This window comes from Salvia hispanica, chromosome 5, assembly GCF_029641045.1.
Source record: "Salvia hispanica isolate PSC_SH4W2 chromosome 5, Shi_PSC_v1, whole genome shotgun sequence".
Taxonomy (NCBI): Eukaryota; Viridiplantae; Streptophyta; class Magnoliopsida; order Lamiales; family Lamiaceae; genus Salvia; species Salvia hispanica.
Window position 1 is genome coordinate 28,586,391 of NC_142696.1, and position 13,091 is coordinate 28,599,481.

Sequence of the window (13,091 nt, forward strand, 5' to 3'; positions counted from 1 at the left end):
AGGCATACCTATGTGGGGGTAGTCCGGGTCTACCCCCGAAACCACAAACATGAACCCTCCAGCGGTAGAGGGCGGGCCTCGTTAAAACCTCTTGGGGCAAAACCCATTGGGATAAAATCCCCAAGAGGAAAAAGAGTACCCTAAGGAGCAGGGGAAAGGGGAGGTGTGGCCGTTGTTAGGATTTTGTGCATTCGATGCCCTGACCTCTGCTTGAAGTTTATCGTTCTTAACCATATATGCCATACTGGTGAGTTCGGAAAACTGGGATCATTTCTCTATGTAGGAGGACCACTCGGGTGGGAGTGGCCAGGCGGTGGTGCGGGACGAAGAGTCGGCAGGTGGGAACACAAGTCCGCACCACCAAGTCCCTTTCGCAGACCCTCGGACACCACCATGGTAACACTCGAATGCTTTGTTAGGCAAAGTCGGCACCTTAAATTATAGCCGTCGTCCCACAGATTGTTTCGAGAGAAAAACGACGAGACTCATGTGGCCATCCTACCGAGTCGCATCGGTAGATCCTCGGACGGTTTGGCAAAAGGTTTGTGCGCATGGGCCCGCGATGGTGCGGCCGATTTGCTGGTGTCTTGAGACCGCAACACCGAGTCGCATCGGGAGACCCTCGGACGATTTGGCAAAAGGTTTATGCGCGTGTTGTACGCATAACATCACAGACGCAAAGCGAAAGCCATCCTACCATGGGGGAAACTCCAATGGCAGTGGCATACACACACACCCAAGGCAAAAGCCTTGCGACCCATCTCATTATAAACAATTAGTGCCCAAGGGATGATACAACAAGGTCTTCTGGAAACAATGAATAAAGAGTGACGTACGTAACCCTTTTTTAATCTCAAAAAGTAAACGGAAAGGATCGAACGGTTTGGTATCAAAGATCAGCGCGTTCCTCGCTCTCCAAGTGAGACTTACCATTGCCGCGAGGGCTATCCATTTATCTTTCTTCTTGACTGTTGAGCCAACATTCTCTCGCGCCATCCATTTAATGGCACTTGGTATTGTTGTGAGGGGTCTTCTGATACCGAGCCACATCTTGATCTCATGCCAAGTTCTACGAGTTTTATTGCATGAGAAGAAAATGTGGGCGGCTGTTTCTGGTTCCTCGTTACAGAGTGGACAAACCAAATCAATGTCAAGGTATGTGAGTCTGTCTCGGGTTGGGAGTCTTCCCTTGATGGCCTGCCAGGTGGTAAAGGAGTATTTGGGTGGAATATACCCCTTCCACACATATTTGGGCCAAAATCTACGTTCACCCTTCAGTCTAAACCATTCATATGCTTCTGTTGACCCTCTAGATTGGTACCAAGTCCCCAGCAAGCTTACTACTTGGTCTCGAGGCAAATTTTGGAGTAGACAATCCCGGTTGGCTAGTAACGCTTTGATAAGTGGCGGGTCCCTCTTCCTCGCGGTCCAGTCCCAAAAGTCCCTATTTCCAATGTACACATTGTGCACCCATTTAATCCAAAGAAAATCCTTTTTGGAGAAGATATTCCAAAGCACACGCGAGATAAGCGCCGTATTCCATGATATAAGGCTTCGGAAACCAAGACCTCCTTCTTCCTTCGGAAGTCAAAGGTCGCGCCAAGCTACTGGTGCTTGTTTAGTGCTCCATAGGAAAATACGCGCCAAGCGGGTGATCCTATCGATGACAGTCCCAGGCAAAGGGAACACTTGGAGCCAGTAACACTCCACACCTTGCATAACTGATCTAATAAGTTCGGCTCGCCCAGCGTACGAAAGGTTCTTAGTAGAAGCTCTCTCTTTTTTATGAAACTTGAGGTCTTATTTATAGGGGAAAGCCAATCCTTGTTGTAGAAGGAAAAGATCTTCAAAATATGGTAAATCTTGGAGCAAATCTAGGGCATCTCGGATTCGCCGCCTTTCTCCAGCGGTACGCCGCACCTTGGCCGGCAGTCGCCGCGTTAGAGTCCAGAGAGTCTGTCTCTTCGGCGGCGGACCACCGCACGACTTCCGGCGGTCGCCGAACGAGACTTCTCTTCCAATCGTATTTTTCAGAGACGGACCGCTGCATTGATCTGCCCGCCGGACGCCTGCGGTCGCCGGTCGCCGTCTGACTCCAGATTTCCAGACTTTGCGTTTTGGCTCCCTTTTTCGGCTCAATTATGCACATTTCTCACAAAACACGTCAAAATACCAAAATAGATAAAATATGCAGATAATGGACGTGTAGAGTGACTTTGACATAAAAAACGGACCAAATAACGGCCTTAAAATAGTGCAAAATCCGAGCGTATCAGTTTGCCTGTTATGGTGTGTGATCAATACAAAGACATGGATTTATCAATCTTCTTGTGTTGATAAACTTATGTCTTTCCGTTGATATTTAAATTTTACATGTTGTATTGATATAATTATGTCTTTGTGTTGATAATTTTAATACACAAAATTGAAAGTTATTACTCCCTCCGTCCCACTTAAGATGACACGTTTTCCTTTTTAGTTTGTCCCAACTAAGATGAAACATTTTATTTTTTGGGAAACTTTCTCTCAATAATTAATACACTTAACCACATTTTCCCACTCCTATTAAAATATTCATGATTTCGAGCTTAATTTCAATTAATTTATAAATATTTAGTAAAAAATAAGTTTTTCTTAGATATACAAATATTTAAGTTAAAATTTCAATTTTTTTCGAAATGTTGCAATATGATTAGTATGAAATTTATTTTAAATCGATTAATGTTTATAAATCGATTTTCAATGTAAAATGTTAAAAAAAAAAAGTTTGATTATGTACGTACAATTATGTACGATTATCACTGCCCTGAAAGAGATTGTCACCTACGACTACGAATATCAAATTAATCACTAAATCATTATTGCAAACAAGTAAAAATCGTGTCAAGTGCATTACCACTTTGAAAAAAATTTAATGCTATTTATTACTCCATCCGTCCACGAAAAGTAGGACACATTGTGAATGACATGTGTTTTAATGTGAAATTGATAAAGTAAGAGAGAAGTAGTGTTAGTGGAATGTGAGGTCCATATTATTAGTAAGAGGGAAGGAAAAAACGTAAGAGAGAAGTTGTTGAAAAACTTTTCTTTTTTAAATATGCTCTACTTTTCGTGGACAACTAAAAATGGCAAATGTGCTTTATTTTTCGTGGACGGAGGAAGTACTATATTGAATTCACATTTTTATAATAATTCTTCCGTATCTTTTAGCGCGTAAAAGTTGTGTTTCATGTAATGGCTGCTGATAGGCTAGTTTTCGTCACTCGGATTTGATCACTTTTCGCACTTATTAGTTGAATATTTGCATGAAAAGGATGTTTTGTGGCAGGGAATGGATTATTAAGTTTGGAAGCTGCTTGATTAAGGCACGAAGAGAAAAACATGCAAGAAAGAGGGCAAAATGAAGAAGAATGGAAGAAAGTGAAGGAAGAAGGCAAAGAAGACCCAAACTGGCCAAGCTGTTGGACTGGCCAGTTTGAACCTGGCGGGAAAATGACTAAAACCACTTCCACACACTTGTCAAGGACAATTCTCACTTGCTACACACGCCCATGTCAGCCCTTGGAGGGTAAAAAATGAAGGGAAATATCTTTTATTGGATATATGTATTAAAAAGACTTAGTCACCAACCACGGAGTCACTCATCACTTTAGTTAGCTTAGTTTTAGTTTATTCTCTCTCTAAGAAACTTTTTCTCTCTTCCTTAAGAAGCGAGATTTCCACTTCAAGCCTGCCAAGATCATTGTTCACCATGGGTTGAAATAGTAGTAATTTAGTAGTAGTGTTTGCTTTCTCTAGTTTGCTTGTTCTTAACTTTGTAGTACTTTTGCACCTTTCTCACTCTTAGTTATTGTTGTTGTTCTTGTTTTAAAATCTTATTTCAAGTAGTAATTTCTCTAAGTGTTTGTGTATTTAATGTGCTTTGAAGTTTAGCTCTTGTTCGTTTCCGGTTTTTATCTTGTTGTTGTTCTAGTGTTTGTTAAACCATTCTTGCTTAGTAAAAATCTTTCCCAATGTCTTTAGTTCAGTTTTAATTGTTTTAGTTAATTGCTAGTTTCGAAAGTTTGAAGAAGAAAAGAAGAAAAAAAGTTGTGTTCTTGTTTAGAGTTTAAATCACCTAGATAAATTAGTTTGCATGTTTTAAGTTTAATGTTTGTTGCTTAATTTCTTGTCTTGTATTTCATCCTCCATTGTTGTTCTTTTTTTAAGCTTATTTCATCTTGTTTAAGTGTTTTAACTTTCAGCTTTTAATTTTTGTTTTCAATGCATGATTAGGTAGTTTAAGTGTTGATTTTGTGTTTCTCTTGCTTAGTTAGTTGTGTAGCAGCCATTTAGTCATTCCTCTCACTTAATTTTCGTGCCTTTAGTGTAGGATTAGTAGATAAAATTAGCTTTTGAAAGTCAAGCCCTTTGTCCATTAGTTGTAGGCCTTTATCCATTGGTTTTACACCTTGGGTAATAGGGTTTAGGAGACAACAAGTACATGCTTTCTTTTCACTTTTGGCAACACTTTAGCTTAGTTAATTTCTGCACTCTACCTTCAATTTACATGTGATTTAGTTTAGCTTTTAGGATTAAATTAGTTTAGCTATTTTTAAGGGTCACAATCCTAGTTTCTAGACTTTGTGTAGTAGCTAACACTTACTCCCTCCGTCCTGCTTAAGATGGCATGTTTTCCTTTTAAGTTTGTCCCAACTAAGATGACACATTTCCTTTTTTGGTAACATTCTCTCTTCAATTAATACACTCAACCATTTTTTCCCACTCCTATTAAAATATTCATCTTTCTTTATCTCTCTACTTTAATACTTCTACTCACCTTCTCTCTCTCCAATTAAACACTCTAACCAATAACTTCTAAAATACTGTGCCGGCTAAGCAATGTGTCATCTTAACCGGGACGGAGGGAGTAGTATATATTGCCCTTAGCTTTTAACTTAGTCTCTTTTGATTTCTAATCTTAGGAATGTTGATGCATGTTGTGCTCTGTTTTTATTTTCGTTGTTTTGTAATTTTCTCGCCACTGCTTTTATTTCTCTGCTAAGTTGCCCAGTTTATCAGATTGCCCAGTCTGCATTCCAGTTTAAATGCTTTCTTCTAATTGCATTTTATTTGCACTTTTAGTTTCCACCTTAGCTTAAGTGCTATTTACATTTCGTAGTTCAGTTCTCACCCCCAATTTAGAGCGTGGCAGCATCGCCATAATCTTTCTAAGTGTGGAAATGCATAACGGATGCTACCGTTCCTCGTGGGTTCGACACCCTAACTTACCACATAATAATTAATAGTATTTTGGAAAGTGGGAACATATAAATCTTGTTGAATATTAAGGGACACGTGCCTACGACACGCGTGCAAAAATCCTCTTCCTTTCAGCTGCCGTTGGCCAATCAGGAGCTGCCACGTATGGCTGCTCAGCGGCACGGACGTGCCCAATGTTTACCGCCGGTTACGGTTCCGAACCGAAACAATAAGAATTTACCCAAACCGAAACCGTCGATTTTTGAACCGTGGTTTGGTTCACGTTCAAAAATTTTCGAACTGAAACCGTGTCGGAACCACCGGTTCCGGGCGGTTCCAAACTGGAACCGCGAAAAACCGTCGGAAAATCGTGAAATCAAGCCGGATCAGTAAAAACCGGCGGTTCGAAAACGTGAAAAACCGTAAAAATCCACCGAAAAACCGTCGGTTCGGAACCGAAACTGAAACCGGCGGTTTTGGAACCGAAACCATAACCACGAAACACCCTCGCGGTTCGGTTCCGGTTCAACAATTTCCAAAACCGGAACCGGCGGTTCCGAACCGTAACCGCCGGTTCCTGAACCGTGGGCACCTCTATTCCAAACGATCAAAGACTATAACCCTATTTATATTTAATTTAAAATATAAGACCATTTTATTTTATATTTGGTCCCTCAACAAATAGAAAATATCATATGATATCAATACTTATTTCCACAATTAAGTAAATACACTTTAGCCAAATTTTAATCTTTATTGGATCACTTTATTCGGATAACTGAAGGATGGTCATACACATTAAATTAATAGGTTTTTGGCCTTAAAAACCAAAAACTTTCCCCGAATTCCAGTTTTTCCCACGAACTATGAGATTGGATTTTAAAACCACGAACTTTCACTTCGTTCGCTATTTCCAAACCCGACCCGAATAACACATTTCCGGTGCACAATTGTTCAACGTGGACAGCCGCAAAAATGACTTTAACATCGGTTTTTTTTTTTACCTTTAAACGACGTCGGTTTACACTCAATCACATTTAAAACACTACACAACTCTCCTAAACCCTAAAATCCGAATTGGAGGTCTGATTTTGTTCATCCTCACTTCGAATTCAGCCATCTTCATTCCATCTCAGGTAGGCAAATCAATTTTGTGAGTTTACATTCCATCTTCGTGACCGTCCTCACAAACCGTAGGTCGATTCCTTTCGTAAATGAGTTGTTTGGGGTGATCGAAGTACAGAAGAATCGAAGCCACGCCGGTGACGGGGATGGGTAGCAATGCACTGCCGCGGTGGAGGCTGCACAAGGCTAGCAGCAGTGACGGCGACGGAAGATCGTTGCGAGATGTGACCACGTGAATGGAACGAGATCTAGACGAGGGCGGAGGCTGGACGTGAGCTTCCCCGGTGGCTGCATCTGATCGTGAGGGCGAGCTGAGAAAGAGAAATGAAAGAGAGATGGGAACAGAGCTATAAGCAGCGGGGACAGGGACGCCGGCGATGGCGCTGAAGCCGCCGTGATTTCGAGTGGAGACGGCAGCGCGCGGCTGTGCAGTGTGCAGAGAGAAATGGGGAAGATATGTGGAGATGTTTAAGTATTTTGTTTAAGTATTTTGTTTAAGTATTTGTTTAAGTTGTGTTTTATGTGTAAAAGTAATTATCTATTAAGAAAGAAATTTGTGACTATATGTAGTATTTTGCCAAATAGGATCCAAGTAATCACTTTAATGACAAATACGATTAAAATTGACACAGAGACAAACCGTGTCTGGCTGTTGACCCGCCGGGGGAAAAAGCGAACGAAGTGAAAGTTCGTGGTTTTAAAATCCAATCTCATTGTTTGTGGGAAAAATCGGAATTCGGGAAAGTTTTTGGTTTCTGAAGCCAAAAACCCAATGAAGCCCAAATTTCCAACAATTTCCCACTTGAGCAACACACAACACCAAATAAATTTGTTCAAACCAAATGAGTGCTCAAATATGCGGTCACACAGTGTATTCCTGATCAATCTTATCATTAACCATATAGGCATAGGACTAAAGAGGTAGTCACCATATTTTTCGTGATTACATCCATCAGTAATCACATATGCAAATATAATAAACTACGGGTCAATTATGGAGCATTGCATGGAAATTTCACTCAAGATGATCATACATGCCTATTTTCAACTTGTCCTACCGAATCCTTAGCGAGATCAAACAATAACCAAATCATGCAAATAATGGATAAAACATACTCTCTTTGTCTATAAAAATATGTGAAATATCCATTTTCGTTCATCCCATAAAAATATGTGCACAATTTCTATTTTAGTCTGTCACATAAAGATACGGGCATTTCCATTTATGAAAAGTTGTCCACAACTCATTACCTATATACATCAATTTATTTACAACGTATATCACTATGACACACCATTACAACTCATTATACACTAATAATAATATGGATCCTACTATCCACTAACACTACTTTAACTAATCATTTTTCTCCTCTCTCTTACTTTATCAATTATGCATTAAACCCAATTGCAGATTGGATTAATTTTGGAACAAGATTGCAGATTGAGGAGCTGCAAGCATGTGTAGCGAGAGAATGAGCGGAGGATTGATTCTGCCAACCCCACTATAGGGAGAGCCTTACCAAAAATACCTCCTGCCACATCAACCAACCTCACAGCCCTCAAATTAATTCATTTTAATTGTTGGTGTTTATCAAATATTAAAACTATAAAAATGAAATTAATTGCACCAAAAAACCTTGAAAAACTCAAACATACTTCGTCAAAATAAAAAAAAAAAAACATCTGCAATTCGTCATTGTTCGAGGGAATAGCTATCGTGATTCATTATTGTTGGGGTTTGTTATAACATCCCGAAATTTCGAACCCTAATTTTAGAGCCGTAAAATTTTTATTTAATACTATTGATGACGTGGGAGACGTGAATTAAATGATGAGTGATTTATTGCATGATTCCTTGTGACCTAATTGCGAATTGGAGTTGAGTTTTAATTAAATAGTCAATATTGTTGATAATATTGTGGTGAATTATTTACCTAAGGGATGAGTGAGATTTAATAGGATCATTATTTATTTATTTGAAATTTTCGATCCCGACTACTATTGGAGAAGGAATTCTATTTTTCTTGGATTTAATTATTGCTTGAGATAATTACCTAAATTAAATCCAAAGTCCGATTTTTCCTTATTTTCCTTCATGAAATTTCGACCCCCATGCCTATTATAAGTAGATTTTCAAAAATCTCTTATTTATGGGAGAGGAGAATATTTAATTATATTATTTGATCTCTTATTTATTCTCTTCCATGAATAAATATAAATATTCTAGCAAATCTTACCATATCTCAAGGAGATCTTGCCATATCTTATTTGAATTAATATTTGGAATTGATTCCTTATGGAGGAATCAATATTAACGCCTATTCCTTATTCTTAGTGGGAGAATTATTATTTTTATTCTGCTCCGTGATATTTTATTCTACTCCATGAAATATCTAAATTAAATCATAGGCTAATTAAATAGCCTAAGATTTCGAAATCCCCTTATTCCTCATCAATATTAACGCCAATCTCTCCCACCATATCTCTCCAAATCTTTATTTATTTATTTAATTGAGGAGAATCAAATCTTCCCAAAAATTCTATTTAATTACCTAGAGATTTTATTGAACCCTATAAATAGGAGCAAAACCAAACCCTAGACCCCCAAAAATCGCCCCCCACCCCATATCACATGCCACTCCTCTCTCTCCACTCTCTCTCAATTTTCTTCTACTTTTCTCCAATAATTCTTCATCTTTTGAGAAAAAGTAGAGTTTGAGCCTCAAGAATCGTTGAAGAATCAAGTCCCTACTTTGTTTCTACCGTTTGTTTTAGCAAGAAAAGGTACCTATATATTAATCTTCTTCATCTAACCGATTAATCGGTATTCTTGAACCCTCATGCATCTAGATTGAGTGAAAGTGGGATAAATGGTATATAGGAGGTGCATGTGCGTGTGTGTGTGTGTGTATGCGTGCGTGTGTGCGCGTGTGTATATGTGACGTGTGAATAACACTCATGTGTGACATAAGTTGATGTTAGATCCAAGATTGTTGAGTGTACAAAGTATATGATGAACGTGTCTTGGTTTTGAATGATAAATGTAAACCGGATCGGTGGGAAAAAGGGGAAACGTTGATACATGCATGATTTAGGAGTTGATGTTGAAACTGATACATGATATGTGCATATGTGATTAAAAGGTGAAACCTCGGTTGCGAAGCAGGATAACAAATGAGAGAAACATACTTGAAATCTAAGCAGTCAAGGTGGGCTTAAACTCTTTTATGTTGCAAATTTATGAATGTGGAGAGATAAGGGTGGTTTGAACTGTTATGACATGCCTGTGATTGTTTTGATGATGTTGCGCGCCTGATGCCTAGTTTAAGAGTTCGCTCCATTGGGCTATAGGGCTATGGATATGTATAAACGAATTCGGGTCTGAGTAGGGCTGCAAACCCTACCAGGCTAGTGTACACGGTGGGATCGGGAGTCGTCCTTGCTAGTCGGCCGGTCTCGTGGGCGAAAAGTGTGGCCACACTTTCGTCGCACTATGGAAATGTTGTGATTGTGGAAATCGATGAGAAAGTGGGGAGATTGTTTGATTGGCCAGTCTATGAAAATATTTTTGTGATACTCGATGATATTTATTTTGATAATTGCAAAACTCGAGTTCACTATGGTAAGTAGGGGTGTCAAAATGGATATCGGATATTGGATACCCGATATCCAAACCCGAAATATCGGATAATTGGATATCCGATATCCGATTTTTTGGATTTTGGGATCGGGTTCGGGTATAAGATTTTTGGATTATCGGGTATCGGGTTACCCGATATCCGATCGGGTATACCCAAATTACTCGATTTTTTTAATTTTTAATTAATTTAATAAATTAAATATTCATTCTTTTATTTTAAAAAATTAAATAATTAAATATACTCTCAAAATCCTTCACTTTTAAGTCAAATTTAGGATTAATATTTGAATTGTGATGTTTATTATGGATGAATAATGGATGTTATAACTTATGAATTTTTAATTTTCTTAAAAAATAATGAAAATAAAATATAAAATCGGGATTGGATACCCGATTTATAGGGACTGGATACCCGAGTCGGGTATTTGGGTACCCGAAATTATTTTCGGATCGGGTATCGGATATTAGATTTTGGGAAATTCGGGATCGGATACACGAAATTTTCGGATCGGGTATCCGCGGATACCTGATCGGACAGGCCTAATGGTAAGGGTGGCATAATTAATAAAATGTTTTGGCATGAGTCCACTGGGTATTTCAAAATACTCAGCCCTGCATGTGTTTTTCTTATGTGCAGGTTGAATGGCGACGAGCGTTGGCGGGTGTTGAGCAAATTTAATTAAATAAGATGGATATTTTGAACTTCGAGTGTGGTCGTGTCTTCATACATGGCTTCACTTTCTCTTGGCTGCTTCCGCTGAATTATGAAACTTATTATTATCATTTGGTTGTTTTGAACGTATTCCTTTTGAATTAGAAGATCGAGACATATTGTGTTTTGTTGAATTTATGTCAAACCCTTGACTTTTGATCATGGTTTATGGTATCTATTCTTCATTGATTTTCTTGAGTAAACCGTTGACTTATTGCTTTGATAGTTCGTTTAATACCTTGGTCAAATCTCTTTAAATGAAACCCTAGTCTATGTTCTTAGTGCTTTTAAGTCCGCCTTGGTAGCAGTCGCCGTATTTATTGTACCCTAGAAATCCGGGCTGTTACATTTGTATACTAAAAGATGCTTCGAGCGTACATGCCTTTGTACAATCAGCTTGTGCATGTATACGAGAAACGTCACGTCCACTTGTTTACCTAATTATGAGAATAAATAATATAATATAATGTTTTATTATTGAAATATGATAAACAAGTCTAAAGCTTTTTACTAAGAAGGTCAAGTAGGGAAATTCGATGAATCTCCTCATGAGTTTTCCAGTAGGGGACTTGGCCAGATCTAGTAAGAAGAAAAACGTATTCACAACCTAGATAGGCTTTGGCTACCTATTGGTACGGTTGCGGTGTTTGTGATAATTTTCTCTTACCTAAGACGAGATTAGTAACACCGGTGTGGTAAAGCACTGAAAGGATCTAATATGAAATATATTCTTTATTGCTATCTACTGTAAGAATATATTTCATAAATTTTAGTATTTTCTAGTCTATGTAATTAATATCAATATTGTTTATTCAGTCATACGCCACTTTGACTTATCAATATGTGAGAGTTTGTATGTAACTCAAGTTCATGATATCTTGGGTGGTAGTAATTGAATACATGAAGGTATTGGAATATTATTTCATAGAATTCGCGTGCCCAGTGTGGTATGATTAAATCCCTAAGGGGTGATCCCCATTTGAAAAAGGAATTTATTATTCAGAAAACTGCACAGTTGGAATTTATTCCACGAATAATAAATAAAGTTTCAAACTAGAAAAGCTCTTTGGAAAATTAATTTAATTCTAGTCACATAGCAGACAAAAGAATTAAATTGACGGATCAAGATAATCCTAAACGCGGGAAATATTATAAAATAAAATGGACCCAAGTTACTTGTAATTTGGTGATTTAGATGGGAGTGCAATATTATTCTTTAGTGGAATAAAATAATATTCCATTGATAATATATTAAATCATGGGTCATTTGATTTAATTAGATATTTATCTAATGGGTGAGCCCAACATCTATTTCACTCCATGGATCCCCATTCTAACCCAATAAGTCTTTTATAAATAGTGGTGAGATGTGGAAACCCTAATATACAATTGACACAATTCACAACTCAAACCCTAACCCTAGCCGCCGATCACTCGGCCTCTCTCTCCTTCTTGCCTCGATTTTCGAGCCATAGAACAAGGAGATCTAGGGTTTTGGTTTAGCCTTGTCTTGTTCATTCTAATCCATAGAATTAAATCGAGATAGATTGTTTTGTGTGGTGTTCTTCCTAAATCTCACCAAAGCTATTGTTGATTATTCAAGATCCGCCCACACGGATGAATTGTCAAGGACAATGGAATAGATCGGAAGATACATGGTCGGTAAACCAGGGATCGCCCGGAGGTGCAGCAAGCAACGTCAATCCGATGTCGGATTATGAGGTAACATTTAATTCACGTCGAATATGCATGTTTATGTGAATATTTGATGTGTGATCTATAGATCTATGTTTATTGCATAAAATTGGAATCGAATGCATAATCACCTAAATAGATCCGTTAAGGACCTGTTTGTTTTCCGTGTATTCCGCTGCAGTAGTCCTAACAATTATATGTAGAGAGAAAATTTATACTCGAGAGAATGAGAGGTGTGAATAAATGAATTGCAATAAGTTGTATATATAGAGTTGAAATAATAAAAAAAATCAAAATTAGCGGACGGTGCCCGCGTGGCGGTCGGACGACGCGTAATAGGCGCCGAGCAAGCGCCGCTCGCCCCTTCCCTTCATTGTGGTGCCCGTCGACCGCCGTCCCGCTGCCTTCGGCTCCAATAGGCGCCGACGGGGGAGTCGTCCGCACGGCGGCGTGACGGCACACCTATTGTGATTGCTCTTAAGCCTCTACCAACTTTCTTATTTTCTTTTATGAATTTTCAGATTTATGCAAATACTCTCTCCGTCCAATCGTAGTAGGGATATTTTTTTCGGCACATGATTTATGAAAAATTATAGTACTTCTTTTGTCCCAACTAAGTTGAGTCATATTCATTTTTGGGATGTCCCAACTAAGTTAAGTCATTTCCTTTTCTGA

At 38.5% G+C, this 13,091-nt stretch overlaps 1 pseudogene; it reads right to left on the bottom strand.

Moving 5' to 3' along the window:
* Window positions 1-775: 775 nt before the first annotated feature.
* On the bottom strand, window positions 776-1,719 carry LOC148926588 (uncharacterized; annotated as a pseudogene).
* Between the last annotated feature and the right edge of the window lie 11,372 nt (window positions 1,720-13,091).